Source organism: Mauremys reevesii, linkage group 6 (assembly GCF_016161935.1).
Source record: "Mauremys reevesii isolate NIE-2019 linkage group 6, ASM1616193v1, whole genome shotgun sequence".
Lineage (NCBI taxonomy): Eukaryota > Metazoa > Chordata > Testudines > Geoemydidae > Mauremys > Mauremys reevesii.
The window spans coordinates 82182992-82209100 of NC_052628.1; the positions used below are offsets into that span (position 1 = coordinate 82182992).

The 26109-nt window shown below is 37.7% G+C and overlaps 1 long non-coding RNA gene across 1 annotated transcript; it reads right to left on the minus strand.

Moving 5' to 3' along the window:
- Positions 1–16479: 16479 nt before the first annotated feature.
- Positions 16480–25564, minus strand: LOC120407504. The gene is made up of 4 exons (XR_005600069.1): positions 25530–25564; positions 22239–22357; positions 18768–18825; positions 16480–18090 (listed from the first exon to the last, which is right to left on the minus strand). It is a non-coding gene; the product is annotated as an uncharacterized LOC120407504 (long non-coding RNA).
- Between the last annotated feature and the right edge of the window lie 545 nt (positions 25565–26109).

Genomic DNA, 26109 nt, shown 5'->3' on the forward strand with positions numbered 1-26109 from the left:
CCAGTTCAAATTTGCTCACTCTACACCTAAAATAAAGTTTCTTAAATGCCAGCCCTACACACTCAACCTACAGATTTGACTTCAGCAGACTTTGGTTCAGAGCCTCAGACGTGCCTGATCTGCAGCACTATGGGGAGTAGAAATTACTGAGCTCTCCATTAAAAAAGCAAATACATGGCTACATACATAATGGGGCAGATCCGTTGAATAAGGAGATGCTATTGTTAAGGGCTGTATAAGTCATGATACAATAGTTACAATACAAAATTACAATAATTAAATTAAATTCTCAGATATGCAAGACTGCTGTGCTGTGCAGTGCAGGCTAAACTTGGAGTAGGCTTCCATTGTGGATAATTTCATGTTCCCTTTGTGTTGCTGGGTTAATTATATTTTCTGTATATAAATATTGTCATCTGTCTACTATTATTACTGTTCAGCAGTAACAAGACAAATTTACATTTTTACTCTTATTTTTCTGACTTGGAGCCTTTATAGTTTACTTGAGCAAGCTTGTAGTACTCCTGTCTCTATAGCTAGTCTATGTGGGTTGCGTGGTAATTTGGTGTAACCACACTGAAAACCCTTTGGTAGGTGATGAAGTAGGGCAGTCTTTTATAAAGCTAAGTCAGTACTTAAATGACTAGGAATTCCTAGTATAGACCTAAATATTTCTTTTTGATCTCATATTATGGTAAGCAGGTATGAATCTTGTAGTATTTAAAATTAAAGATTTCAGAGAAGGAAATAAAATGGTCTATATTTTAATATTCAGGGAGTAGTTTCTCCTCAATATTTTAATATTCAGAGAGTGGGATCTGATTCATGAAGCAATTTAAATCTACTCCTCATGCTAAAACCTTTTGTGCAACTTTTGCAATAGAGGTGTGTGAAGAAAGCAAAGATTTGGTTTCAGAATCAGTTTTCTGGAACTCCTCGGAAGAGTGAAAATTCCTTAAGCCCATGATAGCAAACAATTAGGTTTAACATTTCTTTCTAAGTATTATTATAAGATAGCCCAAAGCCTGTAAGTAGAACTGGTTGAAAAAATAATTCTAGGGCTTATGAATAATTCTGCATGGGGAAAATTAACAAAACCGAAGTTTTTTTCTTGATTTTGTGGAACTTTTAGAGGAGATATTTAGACTAAAAACTGAAACATTTCTATTCAGAATGGCACTTCAGGGCCTCTTACCAGTTTGGGTGCTTTATGCTCTCATTCTCCTCTGCAGACTTGGTTCCCTGGTTGGACTACATCTTCTCTAGTACACCATGTTTTCTCCTCTTGGTGAAGGAAGAGGGTATGTCCTAAGAGTCCACTTGGCTGTGGTGCATCATGAAAGATGTAGTCTGACCAGAGAACATAAGCTGGGGGATAACAGAAGCATATAATATCTGAACTACAATTCCTGTGAGCCACTGTGGTGCCATCAGTTTTAGCTGATATATTCCACTGAAACAGATCCTTTATGAAAAATTACATTGTCAGAAACCCAATGTTCTACTGAAAGACAGAACAATAGAATATTTTTGGCCAGCTCTAGTTCTAAAGTAAATTAAATGGTCAAGTAACTGTTCTATTATTATAGAAACTCTAATTGTACAATGTGAATGTCAAGCATCCATATGCCCTAGTTATTTAGAATCTTAGACGATGCAGCAGCTATGAAGTTAAACGTGATTAGAGTGGCAACCATAGGAATTAAAATTTCAGCTACAGAAGAAAAATACAAAAATGGAGACACTTCTGTCTATTAGTATATAAAGTAGCTTTTCCATTTTTGTTGTTTCACACATATAAACAGATTATACCCAATATGGGCTTGTGCATTTGTACATTATTTTTATAAAAAGCACATTTCCCCCTCCAACACACAAACCTTATATTGAGTGCTAGCTGGAAAATGAGAACCTCCACAGAAAATTTTCTACTTCTTGTTAAAATCAAGCATTTGGCTTTTGGTGAAAATTTTGTTTTTAGTTTTATATTTGTCAATAAAGCTCTCATTTACTCATTGAGAAAACCAATTTTCCATTTAGAAAATTTGATGCAAATTTCTCCCCTTATTTAGGGTCTCTCTCATTATTTTAGGAGCCAGTCTTTCTCCCACTGAAGTCAACAGCACAAGTTCTGGTGTGTGATTGTCTTTCCTGAATAAGCATAACTCCTGCAGCACACCAGCAAGTCTGTCTGTCTGCAGTGTGGTAGGGATAGGGAATGTATTCAGGTTCTTATTGATTTTAGTAGTGTGTGCTGTGCAGGAAAAGGCCCCTATATGGGATTAAAGGTATTTTCCAGTTAAATGTAAATAAAAATGTCAATATTATAGCCACATTTTGCTGAATGAATTTTCTTGATCCTCATACCATATCCAATTTCATTTTTTTATATACAGCATCAGCACACATACAATATAAAAGCATAATCATGTTCTTAAAACAGCTAAGTAAAGTGCCCTGGAGACAGCAAGGTATAGGATTTCTATCACAACACCCAAGAGTATGAAAAGAATAATTTTATAGCTTGGATAGGTCCCCATTAAACAATAGAAAAACACCATAAGGTTTTAAAGTCTTTCCTCATATTTTCATACCACAGAAAACAATAGACACATAATAAAGAAAAAAATGAGCTACTTACCAAATCTTTCTTTGTTTTCAGAACTTAGCCAAACCCAGGGAAGAAAAGAAATGGAATGGAATGGAATGGAAAGAAAGAAAAAAGACTCATCCACTCTAACATTTTATAGGCCCAGCTGTTGTGATTTTTGTTAAAGTTAGTAATTTGTCTCAGCTGAACCCAATAATATTCCCCACATTATTGGGATGTTTAACAGGGGAAAAAAAACTGTTGCAGCTTTCCTCTTCAGGGAAAAAGATTTAACTCCATCCCTGCCAGTCATCATATGTAGTCTATATATGTTCCATCATAGAGCATACCCTCAGAGTCTGCAGAGGTGGAAAGTATTCATCATGTGATTGCCTTAAGTAGTACAACATTCATTTTGCATAAATAAAAACTGCAAAGGATTGAACACCATGGTATGACCCCAATCCTGTAAACACGTATGCGATCTGCAACTTTACTTATGCAAGTAGTTCAGTAGGCCTACTCACACAAGTTAAATTACACAAAAGTGAGGCCCAGATCCACAAAGGGCCTTAATCGCTTAAACCCCAGACTTAGGCTACACTGCAATCATAACACCACTGCTTAGCTACCAACTAACCTTAAATTTGCTCTACACCTAAAATTTTCCTAGGCACCAAAGTTTCTGCCTCTGGACAGGTGCACTGCTGCTGCTTCACTCCAGGTGCCGATAGCCCACCAAAGCCCAACCATGAGCCCTAGAGAAAGATAGGCAGAGGAGTGCCTACCTTCAATGTGTGTGTTATATAGGTGTGTTCTGAGCATGACTGTTTAAGTGTTTATACATAGTGAAACAAATTCGGCAAGTAAGATTGATCCCCCTCCCATAGCTCAGTGGTTAGTGCTCTCTCCAGAGAGATGGAATACCTCTATTCAAATCCTTTTGCTGTCTCAGACAGAAAGGGGAAATGAATCCGGTCTCCCACATCCAGGGAAGTACTCTAACCACTAAGCTAAAAGATATAAACAAGGCTGCTCCTCTTCCTCTGGTCATTCTATGTGGAGTGAGGGAGGCACTTAACTCATTCTGACAAGAAATGATTTAGGCTCCTAAACTGCCTGGCTCCACAAGAGGGATGCCCAGCTATAGATTACAAGAGGAGAAAAGTGCATCCCTGCAGCCTGGATTTAGACACCTAATTCGGTAGATGGCTGGAGTTTAGGAAATACCTACCTTTCATGCTGGTCTCTCCCATAAGATACTTTAGGCAACTCCCTACCTAACATTTGTGGATCATGTTCTTAGGCACCTGTGTCTCCCCATTCATTGTATAGGGAGTTTAGGTGTCTATTTCAGCCTTTGTGGATCTCATTGTTGTTCCAGACATTTTCTAGACACCTTTGGGGATCTGGGCCTAAGTGTTTACAAGCCTGGGGCCTTAGAGTTTACTATGAATTCACCTCTTTCCTTAATGCTGTCCTACAGACTCTTATTGAAGGGGTTGCTCAGTAAGCATCTTAGCTTGGCAGCTGGGTAAACACAACTCTAGGGAGGAAGTGGTAATGGCAATGAAAGGAAGCAGGGATAAAGCAGCAGTAGCCAGAGAAAGAAGTGAAAGAAACTTCATTTCCCACAATTATAATACACCTCTACCCCAATATAACGCTGTCCTTGGGAGCCAAAAAAATCTTACTGCGTTATAGGTAAAACCGCATTATATCGAACTTGCTTTGATCCGCCGGAGCACGCAGCCCCGCCTCCCCAGAGCGCTGCTTTACCGTATTATATCCAAATTCGTATTATATCAGGTCGCATTATATCGGGGTAGAGGTGTACATAGAAAGGGTTTATAACTATTATTTACAGAGTGCTGTAAGTGTATCTGTGATGCTGGCAGACCAGGAGCCAGCTCATGCCAAAGCCCTAGGTCAATTCACTTTTTTATTATTATAGATCAAAGTGATTGTTCAATGTAGAAGAATGTACTGGTGATTAAACATCATGAAAACTAATGGGATGTTACATGCATTGTTTTCACTTATCTGTATCTTGTTAATACTTTGCATTGTATATGACTCCCAGTATCTAAATAACCTTCCAAACATGAAAGAAGCCTTGTGTAATGCAAATTAAGGACACTTATCAAAAAGATAATGCATCTTGAGCACTTCAAAGTGAGTAGTCATTGTATAGGGCATTCAGAGTTCAAAAACTCTAAAAACATCCTTCTCCTATGGCCATCAAAGAAGAAAATATGTGATAGCTGTCCTGTCAAATTGTTCTAAGAGAACTAATATAAATATAGATACAAATGAAAATCCCTCATCTCTTCATTATTTGGATTCTAACAAGGCAGAATATCTGAAAATCCCTAGAGTTATTGTGTGTAGTCCTGAGAAACTTTTAGGAAACTGTCAGATCTCTGCTACAATTTGCAATTATAGACTATGACTCATCTGTACATATATTTACATGCCCTAACCTCTCAGTAATTCTCATTTATTTTCTTAGCTAATAAACATTTAGCTATTTTACTATGGAATCGGGTACTAGCATTGTCTTTGGTGTGAGATCTAGGATGCAACTTGACCTGGATGAGTGACTGGTCTCCTGGGACTGGGATTAACCTGGAATATTTGTGATTTTTGGTGTAAGTATCCATTTATCTCATAATCAAGCTTGCCTAGGTAGCAAGACAGACTGGAATATCTAATGAGACTGTCTGTAATTCCATTATAAGACTATTGTGGTCCTGTGGGAGTCCACATTTGGTACTGGGTTGATGAAATCTAGTTATAGAACATGCCACTACTTTGGGATGTCTGCCACGCTTTTGACAGTCTGCCTTGAGGTCAGCACTCATTGGTGTGAGTCCTCCAGACAGAATGGCAGTATTGAAATGTGCCAATTGTAATAATTTTTGCCCCAGTGATTTCTGATTGTAAATGCACAAGCAGGTACAATACTAAACAATAACAAACACAGAGAGAGTGTGGTAATGGTCTTTATAGTCGGACGGCATCACAGAACAGATTATATTTTTTTCAGAAAAGGAGACAGGTGCTTGGTAAACACAAACTGGGGTAGTACTAGCTCAGTCTGAGTGTTGTGACTGAATGAAAATATCTATTTGTATAATGAACTATATTATTGCATTTTTGACCTCTATGCTGTTTGAAGTTTGCCTCACTATATATTATCTCATCATTTTTCCACAGCATCAACACAGATCCTGTGGAGCAAGTGATTTCCCATATCAGGACTGCCCTTACTAGCTTGGTAATGACATTAGATAGCATGCATTAAGTATTTTCATTTACTTCTTTGGCATTTCTCCAAAGTGGAGGCTCAGTAAGCAATCATTTGAGGAAAGCCACAGTTCAAGATAACATACTTGTCTATAAGGTAGTTCACTGTTCTACATTGAAGCACAGTTCCTCCCTCTCTTCTCCAATTAGAAGTGAATGTGTTCATGAAATAATAAAGTTCAGGATTCTTAGGTATGAATGGTAGGAGGAAAAACAACAGACTGGTAGGAAGAAAAACAGCAGAATAAACATAATGGACTTCAAGAAGTCAAGCTTTAGCAAACTCAGGGAATTGGTAGGTAAGATTCCTATGGGAAGCAAGTCTAAAAGGGAAAAATAGATTGACAGAGTTGGCAGTTTTTCAAAGAGATATTAAGGGCACAAGAGCAACCTATCCCACCCCACAGTAAAGATAATAAAGTATGGCAAGAGACCACCTTGGCTTAACCAGGAGATCTTCTATGCTATGTACCTCAATAAAGAGTCCTACAAAAAGTGAAAACTAGGTCATTATAGAAGATGAATATAAACAAACAAAACAAGCATGTAGGGACACAATTAGAAAGGTCAAGGCACAAAATGAAATTAAGATAGCTGGGACATAAAGGGTAACAAGAAAACATTCTACAGATACATTAGAAGCAAAAAAAGGACCAAGAACAGGGTAGGCCAATTACTTAATGAAGGGGAAAAGACAATAACAGAAAATGTGGAAATGGCAGAAGTACTAAATGCCATTTTTGTTTGTTTTCACTAAAAAGGATAGTAGCAATCAGCTATCTAGCATAGCGAATGCCAGTGAAAATGAAGTAGGATCTGTGGCTAAAATAGGGAAGAACACAAGAACATAAGAACAGCCATACTGGATCAGACCAAAGGTCAATCTAGCCCAGTATCTTCCGACAGGTGTCCCAGAGGGAACGAACAGAAGAGATGATCATCAATGGTCCATCACATCACCCATTCCCAGGTTCTGGCAAACAGATGCTAAGGGACACCATCCCTGCCAATCCTGGCTAATAGCCTGTGATGGACCTATCCTCCATTAATTTATCTAGTTCTTTTTTTAACCCTGTTATAGTTTTTGCCTTCACAACATTCTCTGCCAAGGGGTTCCACGGATTGACTGTGCAATGTGTGAAAAAATACTTCCTTTTGTTTGTTTTAAACCTGCTGCCTATTAATTTCATTTGGTGACCTCTAGATCTTGTGTTATGAGAAGTAGTAAATAACACTTCCTTATTTACTTTCTCCATACCAGTGATGATTTTATAGACCTCTATCACATTTTTCCTTAGTAGTCTCTTTTCCAAGCTCAAAAATCCCAGTTTTACTAATCTCTCCTCAAATGGAAGTCATTCCAAACCACTAATAATTTTTGATGCCCTTTTCCAAACCTTTTCCAGGTCCAATATATCTTCTTTTTTTTTTTTTTGAGATGGGGCAATCACATCTGCACACAGTATTCAATATGTTGGCATACCATGGATTTATATAGGGGCAATATGATATTTTCTGACTTATTATCTATCCCTTTCTTAATGTTTCCCAACATTCTGTTCACTTTTTGACTGCCACTGCACATTGAATGGATGTTTTCAGAGAACTATCCATAATGATTCCAAGAACTCTTTCTTGAGTGGTAACAACTAATTTAGAACCCATCATTTTATATGTATAGTTGGAATTATGTTTTTCAATATGCACTACATTGCATTTATCAACATTGAATTTCATCTGCCATTTTGTTGTGCAGTCATCCAGTTTTGTGATATCCTTTTGAAGTGTTTTGTGGTCTGCTTGGGACTTTACTATCTTCAGTAGTTTGTTATCATCTGCGAATCTTACCACCTCAGTATTTACCCCTTTTTTCAGATCATTTATGAATATGTTGAATAGGATTGGTCCCAGTATAGATCCCTGGGGGACACCACTATATCCACTGGATCTCCCTTGTCCACATGCTTGTGATCACCTCAAAGAATTCTAGTAGATTAGTGAGGCATGATTTCCCTTTACAAAAACCATGTTGACTCTTCCCCAATAAATTATGTTCATCTATGTGTCTGACACATTTTTCTTCTTTACTATTGTTTCAACCAGTTTGCCCAGTACTGAAGATAGGTTTACTGGCCTATAATTTCTAGGATCACCCCTAGAGCCTTTTTTTTTAATTGATGTCACATTAGTTATCCTCCAGTTATTTGGTATACAAGCTGATTTAAATGATAGGTTACAAACCACAGTTAGTAGTTCTGCACTTTCCCATTTGAGTTCCTTCAGAATGCTTGGGTGAATACCATCTGGTCCTGGTGACTTATTACTGTTTAGTTTTGGAACAAATTGAAAAACCTCCTCTAATGACACCTCAATCTGGCACAGTTCTGAGCCTTCCTTTTTAGGTGAGAAATCTGAGGGTTTGGGAATCTCTCTCACATTCTCAGAAGGAACAAGTTAAAAATTAGACAAGTTAGATGTCTTCCAGTTGGCAGGGCCTGATGAAATACATCTTAGAATACTCAAGGAGCTGACTGAGGAGACAGCTGAGCCACTAGTGATTATCTTTGAAAAGTCATGAAAGATATTTCAGAGGACTGGAAGTGGGCAAATATAGTGTCAATCTACAAAAAGGAGAGTAAGGATAACCTGGAGAATTACAGACAAGTCATTATAACTTCTGTACCCAGAAAGATAATTGAGCAAGTAATCAAGCAAGCAATCTGTAGAAGGCAGTAAGGTGATAAGTAACAGTCAATGTGGATTTGTGAAGAACAAATCATATCAAACAAGCCTAATAGCTTTCCTTGACAGGGTAACAAGCCTTGTGGAGGTGAGAAAGTGATAGATGTAGTATGTCTTGACTTCAATAATGCTTTTGATACTGTCTCACATGATCTTCTCATAAATAAAATTAGGGAAATATAGCTACTCTCTGAGCTACTCTCAGGGCAGGTCTACTCTACAGCAGGGATTGATGCTCTGACTACCACAGTCGATTTAGAGGGTCTAGTAAAGACCCACCAAACCGACTGCAGATCACTCTCCAGTCAACCTCTGTACTCTACCCCAGACGAGAAGAGTAAGGTAAGTGGACGGGAGATTTTCTCTCATCGACTCCTCGCAGTGTAGACCCTGTGGTAACTTGACCTAAGGCACGCCGACTCGAGCTATGTGAATAATGTAGCTGGAGTTGCGTAGCGTAGGTCAATTTACCATGGTAGTGTAGACATAGCCTAAGATGGATGCATAACTGGTTGGAAAACCATTCCCAGAAAATAGACATCAGTGGTTAAGAGTCAAGCTGGAAGAGTATATTGAGTGAGATCCCACAGGGATGATTTAGAGAATGGCAGAGAGAGTATACTAATAAATTCTGCAGACAATACCAAGCTGGGAGGTGTTGCAAGTGCTTCAGAAGATAGGATTAAAATTCAAAGTGGTCTGGACAAATTGCAGAAATGGTCTGAATTAAGCAGAATGAAATTCAAGCAGGAGAAATGCAAAGTATTACTGTTAGGAAGGAACAATTAATTGAACACATACAAAATGGGGATGACTGCTTAGGAAGGAGCACTGCTGAAAGGGACCTGGGGCTTATAGTGGATTTCAAGCTAATATTTCAAGCAAATGTGTGTCAACAGTGTAACCTTGTTGCAAAAAAAAAAAAAAAAGGAACATCATTCTGGAATGTATCAGCAGGAGTGTTGTACGTAAGACTGTAAGACTTGAGAAGTAATTCTTCCACCCTACTCCATGCCTCAACTGGAGTACTGTGTCCAGTACTGGGAAAGATGTGTACAAATTGGAGAAAGTCCAAAGGAGAGCAACAAAAATAATTAAAGGGCTAGAACACATAACCTGTGGGGAAAGATTGAAAGAATTGAGTTTGTTTAGTCTGGAGAAGAAAAGACTGAGAAGGGGCATAACAGTTTTCAAGTACATAAAAGATTGTTACAATGAGGAGAGTGAAACAGTTCTCTAACTTCTGAGGATAGCACAAAAAACAATGGTCTTAAATTGCAGCAAGGGAGGTTGAGGATAGACTTTAGGAAAAACTTCTTAACTGTCAGGATAGTAAAACACTGGAACAAATTACTTAGGGAGGTTGTGGAATCTCCATCACTGGAGGTTTTTAAAGAACAAGTTAGGCAAACTTCTGTCAGGAATGGTCTAGTTATTACTTAGTCCTGCCTTGAGTACAGGGGACTTGACTAGATGACCTATTGAGGTCCCTTCCAGTCCTATACTTCTGTGATTCTAGCTATACTCTAACTACATTTCTATAACTATTTAGGCCCCCCTCGTAATGTTTAGCTAGCCTCAGTTCCTGTAACAAGTTATCTTTCAGAAAAAGTGCTTTAACAATTTTGGCTCTTCTCCACTGATAGTATGGTTAAAACTTGACTATCAATCTTTAAAAGCAAAAAAAACCAGTCACAAATGGCCAAAAGGATCAAAGTAAGAAATGCTTTTTAATTAAGAGGGAGAAAAATGTTAATATGATAATAATTAGGAGTGAGACTTCCAAATGCAGTTCCCTATCTGTGGTCGATAGAGTTAATAGTCCAGCTACAGCTAAAAAAAAAAATCAATCCTGTCTATGGAAATATTTGAAACTATAATTCCATTTCCAATCTAGTTCCACTCACGCCACAGATTGGTGCACAGCAATCATATGAAGATTTTTAAAGGTTTCCCTGCTTTTCAATTAAGGCTCTGAGCTAGAGTTAATGGGTATGTTTCCTTTGACTTATATGGGCTTTGTATCAAGCCATTAACCAGCCAACTTTGTGCTCTGTCAATTTCAGTGCTAAAGACTAGATCTATTTATTATTGATCAAAATCTTTAGAAAGTCATGTAATTAGCTATATAAAGAAAAAATATCACTTGAACCAAAGATTTTATATACACATCCTGGTAAGATGTCAGATTAATTCTCTAGCTGCATCTTTATTAGTATTAAGTATCTCTGTCATATCCAGTGCCAACTGCTTAAGTAATAATTCCTATCTAGGTGGGAGAGGAGATTCATGAGATTCCCATTGAATATAATGAGATTTTTATGAATTGCTGATCTGCAATTTCACTTCTCAGGTCAGAAGTGAATGTAGCTTGTCATTGCAATACACTGGAAATTATATTTCTACCTTTCTCTGCCAGTTGTTGTGAACCAACCAAAAGCAACTGCTGTAGGTGTGCAGTATCTTCAGTTTGCTTATTGCATTAACATTTCAATATTACCTCTTCTCCAGAGTGGATTCTGACCTACTTGCCTGATTGCCATTTGTTGTAACAGGACACCACCAGGATACTCCACTGAATGAGCATCCCCCAAAGAGACTCACTTGAATTGGAAGCAAATAGAGGAATCCTCCTTCATTTCTGATTGCAGGTCAAAGTTTTAGTCTTCATTACCATCAACAAATATATCACAAATCTTCCTTCCCCCAGACACACGCATATTCTGGGAAAATGCAACTAACAAAATCTAGGGCAAAGTCCCTCAGAACTGAACATTTTTTCCCCCAAGGGGACTCATTTATGAAGAGGATTAAACTAAGACAAAGCATGACTGCTTTTAAAACCTGCTGCACAGACCATTTATTTGATAAAAGAAATATCACAATAAGAGAGGTTAGGAAAAGACTAGGAAAAGGAAAAAAAATAACAAAAATACACCAGAGAGAGCTGCCTAGATCTTGGGAAGAATAAAGAAATTAATTATCTATTAAATCCATTATGAACAATCATCATGCAGATATTTTTTGCCTCTTCATCATTTAGATACTATGGTGATAATTAGATACTGATGTAAAAGTATTGCAAATGGAAGTAATGGATTTTCTGTGGAAATCATGGAATTAGGAAAAAGGGGCTTCTTTATATAATTATTATTCATATTATTTTAGCATATAAGACACCTATTCAAGGACCTGGAACCCATTATGATAGGTACTGTACAACCACAGAACAAAAGGACATTCCCTGTATCAAAGAGCTTACAACCTAAATATAGGTGTGGTGTGTAGTTGCTGGTGAGTATTTGCTTCAGGTTCGGGGGCTGTCTGTAAGCAAGGGCTGGCCTACCTCAAGGTGTGTGAGAGTGGGGGATCATTTTCCAGGATAAGTTGTAGATGGTTGATGATGCGCTGGAGAGGTTTTAGCTGGGGGCTGTACGTGAAGGCCAGTGGTGTTCTGTTATTTTCCTTGTTGGGCCTGTCTTGTAGTAGGTGACTTCTGGGTACCCATCTCGCTCTGTCAATCTGTTTCCGCACTTCCCCAGGTGGGTATTGTAGTTTTAAGAATGCTTGATAAACATCTTGTGTTTGGCGCAAATACAGTTGTACATACGGTTGTCCATACGTTGGAGCAAATATGGTTGTACGGTTGGCTATAGACAATGTATTCTCCTCTGAGCCATTCAAACTCTCTTCACTCAATGCCATCTCATTATTATTGAGTCATGTAATGTACAACAGCATTCTATGTGGAGTGTGTAAGTGGCTAATACTCCATGGAATATGCACACATTAAGACATTACATGTTAAATTAATTAATTATATTTCTGTTATCTAGTAATTTCGTTGTCATATTTTTTGATCATCTACACTTCAGCAACCACACCATACATTTATTTTTAGTATCATCATCTGAAGGTTGTCCCCCAAATAGTGCTGGATGAATTCAGAAGACAGAGACTTAAAACTTTGACTATGGTTAATTTATCTCATGTTGGATATCCTGGTGAGGTATGTAATAATCATTTAAGACAACTGATTTTTGCAGAATTTGACATTCCATTTGCATTAAATAAAAATAAAACTTTGTAGATTTTTTTCAGTTCTGCTTATCACACAGTAATCATCAGGAAGAGCTTTTAAGAAACTGTGTTCATTGTCAGGTCAACTGCAGGGAATTAATTATACCATAATTTGCTTATACTTCCTCCATTACTGATTGGGAGGCATTGCCAAGGCAAGTGGTTATATTAAACAGGTCTCCCTAGCTATTATAAAAATTCTTGGGAGCACCTGAAGGAACCCTTACCAACCTTCCATAGTTAAGGAACCTTGGATACCTCGCCATTTTGATGACTGCTATTCATATCTTTACACTAAACATGGTGATTACATTAAGCACTCCCAAGAACTCTTATTTTTTTTTCCAAAATGACTTATTCAAAGATGGGTCAGAGTTTATCCCATCACCCCTGTGGATACAGAGGACATTTTTACTCCATTCTAGCACTGCATTAGCTCATTTAATCTTAATTTACCTCATTGTTAAAGTGAACTATAGGGCTTTTTAATCCAAGAAAAGAGGCAAGCTCATTTATATAAATTATCCACATACTCATGCAGGAAGACCCAATCCTACAAACATTTACTCAAGCAAGTGGTTGCATTAATTTCAATGGGACTACTTATATACATTAAGGTTTGCATGACCTGGTCTCTCTTTTGCATCTTTAATCAGGAATTGTTAGTTTTGTTTTGTTTTACTGTCTCCATTCAATAAGTTACTTCCTACAGAACCATAATCTGTCATTTTTTTAAAAAAATAATTGTAAGACTTACATGGCCCAAACATTCATGAATATTTCCTCCAGAAAGCAGCACAATTAAGACCTGATTAGATTTTTCTAAAAACAATTTTTATCTGATTTAAGAACAGCATTTTTGCAGCCACCAGAGCTACAAGGATGAAAATAAAATACTTTCAAAATTTTAATTCAATATTTTTAAAAATAAATTATGGTTTTCTAAAGGACTGTGATTTTCTTGGATAAATATGTATTTAAACTTTTTATAAAAAGTATATTTTTCTTTGTAAACAACCAGACATAACCTCAAGTAAAGATATAATTAGGCTTGATATTTTTTAACGCATTTATACTTTACCCTTGAGAGTAAACTGGAGCAATACAGTCTCTCAGGCAAAGATATACACTAATTAGGATTGATTTTTTTAACTGTGCTATATTTATGTAATTAATGTAATTAGGCAATATTTTTAATTATATCAAGTAATTATGTACAGTCTATAGGCAGTTTTTCAAACATTAAAGGAAAAGTCCTGTTCGGTCTTTTGCACAAAGACTTAATTATTCGTTTTTTACTGCTCCCTTTTTGGTTTTTGTTCCACTTTAAGGCCCTGATCCTGCAGTTTGTTCTGTGCGGGTGAAACTCTGCATGTATATGGAGCCCAGTTTATGTTGGTGGTGCTCTGTTTAGACTTGAACTTACCTGACCAGTACTCATTGCAGGACAGGATATGTTTGTAGGTTTAGCATGTGCCCATTAACCAGGCTCTGGGAGATAGTCAACTATAAGTTTTAAAAAATTATTTAAAACATGTATTTCCCTCCTGGATAACATTCGCTTAGTAATTCTTGTTACATTAAAGGTAACACACACATCATTCTGTGGTATCAAAATATAGTGAACTTGATGAATTCTGGTGTTTGTGTTGTGGCATTCTGAGGTATCTTCAGTGAAGTGAAAGTACCAGGAGGCTTTCACAAGGAGGAAGAACTACTACTACTTTTAAAAAATGATTAAATGTATTTCTCTGCACAGGCTGATTATTGGAAGTATTCAACACTGAATTCAATGCTAAGTATTTAGTTTGCCATAAAATTAGATTTGGAAAAAAAAAAGAGAGAGAGACAATGTGCTATAGGGGACAAATTGGCTGGCAAGTGGACCTGCTGATCAAGATCTTTCTATCTTCATCTAAAATTATGATTAAAGCATAGGTATCCCATTTGTGGTCTATAATTACCCAAGTATATCTTGATACAGCTTTGCTGAAATTTTTATTCTAGTGTATGCACTAATGTTGTTTTAAGGGGAAACAAAGACAGCAGAAACTTGATGAATGCCCAAATGGCAAGAACGCTTCTCATTTATCATCACAAAGTGTTGTTTAAAATGTAACCCTCCCAAGGACAGAATTTATTCTTATTGGGTGATAATTTTCACAATCACATTTTTATTCTCTTCAGGTTGGTAAACCAGAGGTTAGAACAGAACTTAAGAACCTGTGGCTTACCAGCTGTGGTCTGTCTGCTAGATGTCTGGGCATATACAACACTTATTTCCTGTCAAAATGTCACAAAACTGTAAAAGGCAGGTATCATAATGTAGCCTGATCCTTAGTTGTTACAAAGCTTTGGATTTTTCAGACATTCTGATTCCCCTTAATACTAAATGCATCCACTTCTCAGGGTCTCCAGTTCTGATGCTGTTAATGAACCTAATCTTGCATGTGAATGCAATACCTTTCTACTCAATAAACAGAATAACTTCATCATGTCTGTATGAGGGGAAAATAAATGTTGGTGGACATCAGCACCTGTCAGGTTGGTTCTAATGTATCTTTAATAAGCAGATATTTGGTGTCAGTTTAGTTGTCAGTTGATAGATATCCATATCACAAAAACACTTCCCAAAGAACATCGGAGGATACATCTACAGCCCACAGCAGCGAGCCTCTGACCCTGGGTCAACAGACTCAGGCTCAGGGGGCTCACACTAAGGTGCTAAAAAATAGTTGCATAGACATTTCAGCTTGTGCTGGAGCTCAGGCTCTGAAGCTTAAGGCCAGGCTGGGGGTGGCCTTCAGAGCCTTAGCTCCAGCCTGAGCTGCAACTTAAAAAAAAATAATAAAAAAAAATCTATCTATACAGTTGTTTTAAGCATGGTAGCACAAGCCCAGTGAGCCCAAGTCTGTCAACCTGGGCTTGGAGGTTTGCTGCCATGAGTTACCGCTGCTGTGTAGATATGCCCAGAGGCACCAAGAAATGGCCTAGAAACTACCAACAATCTCAGCTTGTTAGATCTCTAACAATGCACCAAAACTTGCACTACCACTTATTTTGCTGTGCCACTTTTAAGGTAAAGAGAAATCTTAATTCTCTAGGGCTAGCAACTTTCATGGAGCATAAAATTGACTTTTAAAATTCTTCTAAACATGAAACAGTCAACACTGTATATGTTGAAATTTCTTGTTGACTACATTTTCATTGCATTATAAGTTTTCAATAGACAAGATAAAAATTTTGCATCAATTATTGGGACAATAAAATATTTTACTTCAGTGATAGGTACACCCTATTTTGGTCAAGACAAAGTTTAAGAGAAGTGTACAACTGGTATAAGCTTGCAAAGCAGATATGAGCAACTGAAGCATGTTATTAAAATCCTTTTAGATTACATACCAAGATATTACAGGATGGTTTGTCCCCAGAGAATATCTACTACAGGAAAATCAGTTTCTTCTAGGTAAAGCCACTTTAACTGTAAGAACAAACCCTTTTTGCCTTTCATGCAAAATATTTTAGGTTACAAAGCATTAGACTACAAATGTGTGAAATTTTTCTAACAATGAAAAGTCATCATGGTTGCTTTAAAATAAGGGATAAGAAACATACATAAACCATGTAAACTATGCAAAATGAAAGTGTGGAGAGAAAGTCCTCCTAAGTAAAACTAAAAAATATCAAACATGCTTTCACAAAGTAAAGCTTGTCCCTACAGAGTAAAGGGCCTTATACTGCAACAAAGGCACCATTTAAGGAGGTTCAGCATTTGTTTCACAACACGTTGTTTTTTATCACCCTTTTAAGATAGAATAGTCCATTTTGCCCATGACCATTCCAGTTTCCACTTGCCATTGACAGTACACTTTGGGCAGTCATATCCGGCATAAGGACTTCCCCATCCCACTGTAATTTTGCAATATTTAATGAATATATAGGTTCTATTTGAATAGACAATAATAATAGAACAAACCTGGAGTGTTTTAGTGACTCGGGAAGTATGAGCAGTTCATACCGATGTACTGTAGTTCAGTTATATAAGTGCAAGAAGCAGCTTAAATGATTATGTAAGACTTGTAAGACAATGGAAGTTAGCTTATCCCTGTACTGCATCCAGTCTAGTAAATTCTTTAGTTTAGACATTCCATTATTTAGCCCTGTCATGACTTCACACTTAGCTGATTATTGGCTTAGCTAAATTTGTACTTGCAATGGCTGCACAAAGCCATAAGTACATTTTATTTTCTCCACGTGGATACACAGCACCTAGTGGGAGTTATGAGCATTTATTATGGAAAGTAAAAGAAACTGTTAAGTGTTGTCTTTGTAAAACTGACCAACTGGATAGAGGTTGAGTTAACTTCAGTCCCTGTCTAACCAATTTTAATTCATAATAAGGTTAGAGAGGAAGCAAATGTTAACTACCAAAAGAAAGTTGACACAGAATGTGTATATGACAAAATGGTGGCAGCGTTTGGGATCTACTTGGTAGCATGTGAAGCTTTTAAAAACATTATTGCAAGAGCTTACACTTTTGCTCTTTAAACTGAAAGCCAAGACCATATCTGTTACGGTAAGTCTGCACAGCCCCTAGCAATGAGCATCCCAGCCCAGGTTGACAGACTTGGGCGAATGGGGCTCAGGGTGGCAATTTAAAAACAGCTTAAAAACAAGGGGGAACTTCAGACCCTGAACTGTAGCTCAAGTTGCAACTTCAAAGCATTGGCTATATAGCTGTTTTTAGAGCACTAGCCTGAAACTGTCAACCTAAGGGTGACCAGATGTCCCAATTTTGTAGGGAGAGTTCTAATATTCAGGGTAGTGTCTTATATATGCACCTTTTACTCCCCACCCCCCATCCCAATTTTTCACACTTGCTGTCTGGTCACCCTAGTCGACCCAGGCTGGAAAACTTGCTGCCATGGGCTGTATAGACAGTTTATCTTGGATAAAAGCTAGTTAGCAAGCACAAATTACAAACAGCTCATGAGAAAGCAGCAAAGTCTGTCTGCTACTGATCAGCAGAAATTGGAACTGATGGCCATGCTGTGCTCATATGTTGTGAGGCAGGATGGGACACCTGCTCCAAACACAGAGGGGTGTGGGGGAAGGAGGGGGAATGTCCCATTTTCTCTTGCAGAGCATGCAGCGACTGACCAGATGTGGCGATAGATCATCCAGAAGAGGTAGTTGTGTTAGCGAGAAATCCAGAGCTGAGAAGGCTGCAGTGGAAAACGCTACTCGTGGAAGACAGACAGATAGAGCCAGAGGCCAAGCATCAAAGCAGAGCTGGTTTAACAAAAGCTTGCTGACCGGGACAAATGTAGATGGCTTGAACAGGAGGATGAAGTCATGCCCATGGGACCCTGGAGGAAGGACATAAGGGTGTGCCTGAGCAGGCGCTAGCGAGCAAACATATATGGATATGAGAAATCTCACTGCCCTGCCAGCAGCCTGAGTCAATATGGACACCACAGAAGGTGCTGGAACTCTGCTTATGGGAAGTTAATTTTTTTGAAGTGTTATCTTTTGTAATGCTATAACAGGTTTAAACCCAGAGGGCTTAGGTGCAAGCCCACCATGGCCAGACTCAGTGGCCAAGGGAGTGAGCTTTCTGTCTACCCTCCCACGAGAAACTGAATCAGGGGTGAGTGTGTTTGTGGCCCACAGTCTGCTGGGAGCAGTTAGGCACAAATACAGCTAGGAAGTGCCATAATTCCACTAGGACCAGGAAAACTAGGCATAGCTAACAGATGCTATAATTCAAAACACCACCTGGAAAGGGGAATTGAGGCACACCCATAAAGTGATGGTGTCAGAACTCCCCTGGAACAAGGGAGACGGTGTAGTAAAGAGTGCTGCCAAATTCATGCTACCCAGTAGAGGGTGTGAAATGCCCCAAGAGCTCTCTTCTTTCACAGGGTTGGAATGGCATAAGTAAAACCCTGCTGAATGATAACTTAAAGGGAAGACCTTCCCATAAAGAAAAAAATAGGGATTCATTATAATTCCATGGATTAAAGGTATATGCTAATAAACGTACATTTTCAGAACTGGTTAATCGTGTTATCTTGATCCTTGTGTTCTGGTCTCTTGAAGATCTGAAAAGTAATGTAGCAATCAGATTCACTAGCCTGTTAATCTCACTTTTGTTTTATTATGGATTAGCTTGGTCTAATTGTAAATTTATTTCATAGGCAAAGAAAATGTCTTTTCCCCCTCTTGTGTGAACAAAAGTAGAAAGTAATTCAGCTAGATTTTGCTGCCACTACTTTTTAACAGAAGTCACAAGAGAAGGTAAGTGGCAATAAATTCAGACAACAGGTCACCAGTATACAGCTGGCAGGTTGGTGGGAATTTAAGACATGGGTTTCAGATCAAATTTTTTGGTACTGAAGAGGCTGATGCTTCTATTATTTTATGACCTTCTTATTTGTCAGATCAGAATAATTTGAAAGGTTTATAACCAGTATCAGAATCATAGCATATACTTGATCTGTTATTGTAAATCTAAGTGTTAGATTGTGAGGAAAAACAAAGGTCTGAAACCTGATTTTTTCAAGCAGTTCTGTTTGCTTTATGTCTCCATCAGAATGATGAGGTATGAGATATCAGGGGTCATGTGCTACCCTTGACCAAGAATGAAATACTGAAATGCTATTGATTTCAATGGGAGTTGCCTGCATGAACTGAAAGCAGTATATGGCCCCACCATGCCACTATCTATTAAGTCATCAAAGCAAGGCAAATGGGGGGGAGGGGGAATCTCCATTCCGAAAATTGCTTTTTCTTTTTTACATGAATAGAATACCAGTTTCTGTCCTCTGCAAATAAAGCCTTCCTGAATAACAGGTATAAAAGTTATTCAGCTTTTAACTGAATAGATTATTACTATGTAGATTAATCATCATGATTTCATTAACAGTAATGTAGTTAAATTGCAGCAGCACAGATGTGGGGAAAAACAAAAAAACCCTGTTTAATAATTAAATTAAGTATGGTATAAAAGATGGTTATTCACATTCTATTAAGAAAGTTGTTAATATCCAGGGGACGTTTACCATTTAGAAGAAACAGGCACTTCTTGGCTACTTGAGTGATCTTACAAAAATTGAGTGCTCACTGTATTGCTCACTGTATTTGCTCAGCACCAAACATAGTTTCACATTTTAAGTATGAAACTTAGATTTATTTGACTTCATGAGACTTTACCTGAGTAGTTTCAAAAGACACCATTAACCTTTCCATTCCAATTTTATCATCATATTTATTGCTATGGGATGGAAGCTCATTTCAGATGTCTTTTATAGAGCTAACAGTACCATTTCTTGTGTTGTCATCTTAATCCTTTTTTCCTCCCTCTCTCTTGGCTATCGATCCTTGCAACTTTGTCCTCTACTCCTAATTTAGACATTTATATCCATCAGTTTAAGAAGTTATATTATCATTTAGATTGTGGTAACACCCACAATGTTCTAGGATCTCTTCCAAACACAAAAACAGCCTGGTCCCTGCCTCTGAACACTTTATAACCTGAGGCACAGGAAATAATCCAAAACACATACTCAATAGGAGCAAGAGATCTGGGAAACAGTAATGCTGGAAGACATGTAGGGGTGAGAGTGAATCTCAAATCAAACATGCTTGCAGAAATGCCCAATGAATGTTTAGATTGTATGAAGGCAACACCTCACAGAACAGAAAGGAATAAACCAACTCTGTAGTATTTGTTCTAGTTAAATTGCACCTGGAATGGTGATTTACACAGACGTGTGCTATAGAATTCAATAGAGTATGATTAAGTATCTATAGATACTTAAACTAACCTCTCATTGCATCATTCCATCGGTTACCTCTTCTGCATCACATGTAAACTGCTGGTTTTTACTTTCAAAGCCTTTGAGCTTTGTCCCATGCTGCTCCTCACACTTGGGAGGTGCTCCCCATAAATATCCACAAAACTAATTATCCTACTTCAAATCCCTCCTCGAAACTCTTTTGACAGGATTCCTACAAAAAATATTGACAATGGCTAAGCTGCTGGTATGCTTAGACTGCAGCCTGTCATACTGACCTATATGGTCTCCTTGTTACCTTGTACTCCTCTAGTAGTCTGTCTGCATCCATCTTTTGCTTCATCTATCCTTAGATTTAGAGCAGAGACTTTTTGTTCTGTGATTGTACAATACGGACCAGGACCTTGTTGTGCTACATGACTGGGGGCTGCTAGGTGCTCTGATAATATAAATAATGAAGAAGAATTCTACATCGGGGACATAATCTATATAGTAAGATTTTAGGATTGTCACTGTCTGTGTCACTCTGCCTAGAATGTCTGAGTCAGTGTGAAGCAAAGGAAATAGCTACAAGCATGGCTGAGATCCCTTTTTGTTTAGAATAGCACCAGGTTCAATCAGCACTGGGATCTGCACTCTGTTATTGTCCATGGTGTACATTCAGACAGCAGCACAAGCATTCATATAGTTTATAAACTTCCATTTATGTTCAAGAGCATCTTATTGGTTTGATGCCTATTACATTCTATAGGAGTTTTCCATTAGGGAAGGCGAGGCAGTATTTGTACCTTTGTTCTCCTCAGGGGAATGCAGCTCTGAACTATGGTCAGAGTTGCAGAGAAGCACCATTGTGGAGGCTGCACACTGTGGATTTCCTCAGTCAGCACATTCCCAGCCAGTTTTGGGATTCCCAGTGGCTGGCTTTGAGCAAGGGTTATCAGTGCCTTCTGTTTCTGTAACCCCTTTCTCTCCAGGAAAGATCCAGTGGGCTATGAACAGGACAGGGAGCTAGGAACATCCAACTTCCAATCCCAGGTTTTTGAGGGCCTGACTCAAATCTACTGAAGCCAACAAAAATATTCATCAATTTCAACGAGCTTTCAATCAGATCCAATACTTACTTATCTACAGAGTAAGTATGAGAATTAATGAGCTGATGTATGTATCATTATAGCTATATAGGTGCTATGTACTATTCATTTTAAATGATAAAGTATCCAAGAGTGTGCTGAGTTTGCTTCACTTCTTGTTAAAAAGTGATGAAGCCACCTTCTTTTGAAAATTAATATTTAAATCTTAGTTAGGAAGCAATAGTTTCAGTGAACATTACCTTCCCCACTAAAAAATTCATTGCATAATTTCCAAGTAACGTGGCCCTTAGCTTTATCATTACTGATGTTCACTCTGCTGGAGGCACATAATATGTTCATCCTAGGGAGGATCTTCTGAGGGTGTCAGCACTGATGAACATTGAAAGATCTTGACATAAAAAAAATGAAGTGACCCACTGATCAGTATGTAAAATATCACACAAAATCCACATATTTCTTGGAAGTTAAGAAACATACCCTATACTTTTCATTCAATTTTAGTAGTTTTCTTTCAGTTTTAATTAACCAGTCTGTTTCCGCAGAACATATTCCCCATTCACATTCCCATTGGACAATTGCTTCCAGCAACAGTTTTACTCCAAAAGTTTCACAGACACAGCTACTTACCATTGTTGCCTTCTTGGAGCAATCTGGTTGCCTGCTCAACACCTTCCTACATCCTTCTCAGGTAACTGGTGTCTTCTGGAGATGCCCTTCTGGGGCTGTAATTACAGTCTATCAGCCAACTGTAATTAAGAATGATCAGTGTCTGATATGTTCCAGGAGAGACAGAGATCCTGCCTACTCTGAAGACTGAGGACTGGGAGCCAGGGCACCACCCAAAGACAGAAAATGGATGAGCAGATATCCAGCACTCAAAGGATACTCTGATCTACTCAATCTCAGGAGGCTTTTCAGTGGAGGGAAATCACAAGATTTTAGATGAGAGTGCACTGAGAGGGCTTCTTGCAGGCTGGAGGCAGAGCTATGTGAACTAAATCTACCCATATCTACTGGACTTCCAGAAATGGCCTCAGAGCCCATCCAGCCACCAGCTCATCACAGCATCGGACTCGGGAACATATTTTCAAAAGATCATATACAAGAGTGCATGTCATTGATGCACGTGTAAAGATGGCATGTGATATGCAAGTGTCTATCCTTAAATTGTTACCATACACCTTAGCAGAGAGTGTTCAAATTTACAAATCTTGTGCTATATCTGGCATTAAATTACATTATGTCTCAATTATTGCAAGTTTTTAAGGCAATGACTGTTACTTCTTATATGCTTGTATACCACCTAGCACATTCTGGTAACTACTAGGGGAAAAATACAAGGGAAGGATAGTCTTGCAGTTAAGACACAGGCCTAGTAATTAAAAGACATGGGTATTAGTGCCAGCTGTGTCACATACTTCCTGTGTGCTCTTGGGGGAAATAATTCAGTTTCCTGTTCTGTAAAATGGGAATAAAAGCATTTATTTATATCATAGGGATTTGTTCATTAATATTTGTACAATTCTTTGAGTTTATTGAATGGAAGGTGCTTTGTATTTAATACAGATTAGGCTTAAGCACACATGCTTATTTCTAGCCATGTCACTATACATACCTGATCAGGCAAAACAACATTTATAATAGGTGGATTTTCCACATAGATGACTTGTGCTATATAACTAGAACAGAATTTTTCTTCTTCCTTTTTCTTATACATAATTTAGGCAGTACAAGACATAAGTCTATGCCAAGATCCTGACACTATTTATAAATACATATTATTGTTTTAAAGGATGCTAAAACCTGCTAGAGTGCTTATTCCTTCACCCTCCCACTTCCCTGGTCCTTGTCGTGTCAGAGAGCAACAATACCCGAAGTCCGAAGGTGCAAACAATTTGATGTTTATTGGGGTGAACTTCCAGCAAGCTTAAATCCAAGTTCCTTTTTCCTTATTTTCGAATCCCAATTTACTTCCTGTTTGCCCCTAATTTATATAGTAATAGTCTTAGCTATACCTTAACCAATCATTTTACTTAAGTTTACCTAACCAATCCTAACATTATAACATAATTAGCTAACCAATTATATCCCACCACCTTAATTAGTTTACACCCAGAAAAATTAGTTATACAGCAGACAAACAATTAGAGAACCAGGCAGATTAACAATAGAAAAAGTGGGCAGCCATAAAGATAAAACATACAGAAATGAGGATTTCACAACCACAACTATTAAGAAGTGATTTCTTGCCAGACAGGATGCTATCAAATTAAGTTTTCTTTAACCATCTTTACCTGGTGGTGATAGGCATTATCAGGACAGGACTGGATTCCTAACAGCCCAATACCACCTTATTTCAATGTGACTAGCTTGGAATGTGAGGATGTAACCATATGCTTCCCAGCTTATGGCTGCCTCTGCTGCTTAGCCAAAGGCTTTAGCCTAAGAACCAGGCCTCAGACTATCCTAGTGAGAGAAGGCTCATACACAAGCAGACTGATTTTGATTCTTTGTTTTATACCTCTATAATGAGCTAAATGATAACAATACACCAAAGTTCTTAAAGTATAGACCTTTACAGACAGGCCTGAATATCTAGATCCTAACAAGACCCCTTGAGTTCCTGCAGTGGAAAATGAAGTACAAGGCAAAGTTAGTAAATCTTTCCTAAGATTAGTGAATGTATATCTCAGGCTAAATTCTCAATCCTCAGTGCCTATGACCAATTACGAATTTTGTGCATGCACAATTTGGGTAGCAATGTATCAATATTTAGCTTTTTATGCTCTTTTCCTGTCTGTGAAAGTGACTTTAGTCCTCTGGACAACTCAGCTGAGAGATATTTCTGCTCAATTTTGTTTAACCCTTTGACTCCAAATACATTAGCACCTAGTGCTAGGAACTAGCAACAGCAATTGCTAGAGTTTAAGGTCATCAATTGCTCCAAGACTTACTTTTAGTGCTGTACTTTATGCGCTGAAGTCATTATGACACACTCCATTGGTTTAATGTGTTTAGAGCATAAAAATGCAGTTTATCTAAAAATGCTGTTAATTAAGAAATTTTCTTTGCAAAGATTGATTTTTATGAAATACTGTATAGGTTTCTATATGCTGATGCTTACAATTCTGTTTCTATACATGCTGAGAAAACATTCATCTGACATCAGAAATATGCATGAAAGGAGTGTTTTATCAACCTTGCAATGAACTTTAGATAATACAAGTCTTTAAAAAAGATGCATTAAACTGCAAATAAAGTTAGGAGTTTGTTACCAGACTTCCTCCACTTGAATCCTTTTGGTATTCTACTCTCTAGAAATGTTATGATATCATTGCATAGGGCCAGAATCTCTACATAGTTATGACCCCTTTGCACCACTCAGGTGGCATAAAGGGGCCATAGTGTAGCTGAAAACGCCCAGCTAGTGTAAATATACTGTATCTGGGCCCTGTACCTAGGCCTTTGCCCCCTTATATAAGGGGATTTAGCATGGCTTGGTATTTGAAGTTCCTGAAATAAATTCAAAATTGGGAAAAAACCAATCTCAATCCTTAATAAAAAGGTTTGCAGAATTTAATAGAGATGAAATTAATAGGTTTGCATATAAATTAATCAGGATTCTATAGAAATTATTCACAAAAAACTATAGGCTGTAATAGAAAATGATCTCCTTCAGAATGTTTAACCTCCCTATAGGATTTAACAAATCATAACCAATAATTTAGACATAACCAGTATAGCATCCCATACATTAATTTAAAAATTCTATACCAAGGATATCATTTGCTGTCAAATTTCTTAAGACTTTTCCCATAAGGGAACGTGATTTTTAAACGTTTCTATGTAATTGTTTATTTTTCAAAGTAACTGCTCTTAGCTGTTAAATACACCATGCTTTTCTTGATGATTACATACCAAATCCTCAGATGCACAGGAGGAAAGAATTATGCAACTCTGGAAAGGGAGAAGGAAAACTCATGTATAGTTAGCTGACTCAAATCATCTGCTTTTGTCTGAAATTCTATCATGGATCATTGAGGTGGTGGGTGACTTGATGAACCAGTAATTTTTTTTTTTAAAGTACAGCTGTTCAGGTACTGTATGTATCTATGAGTAATCATGGAACTTATCAGAACAACTCATTTTGTCAAATTGTAGGCAATGCAGTTCACATCTTCAAGTGATAATTATATACTAAAGAAAGCTGAATCTCTGTGTGTGACTGCTAATGAAAATACGAAGTAAATATATACAAACCAAGAAACCAATGGTACCTAACCTTCTTGAAACACAAAAGATACTTAAAAATCAAATTACATACAAAATACATAAGAACTGTAATCAGCACACTTCATATGCCAAAACAAGGAAATAGCTTCAGACATTCTACATGGCTGCTAATTTCTACTCAGTCCTCGTTTCCAAAGCTGTTGGTAATTTACCTTTTTTCCCCCCTTACAGATAATGTCTTCTCCTCCTGGTTTTTCCTTGGCTA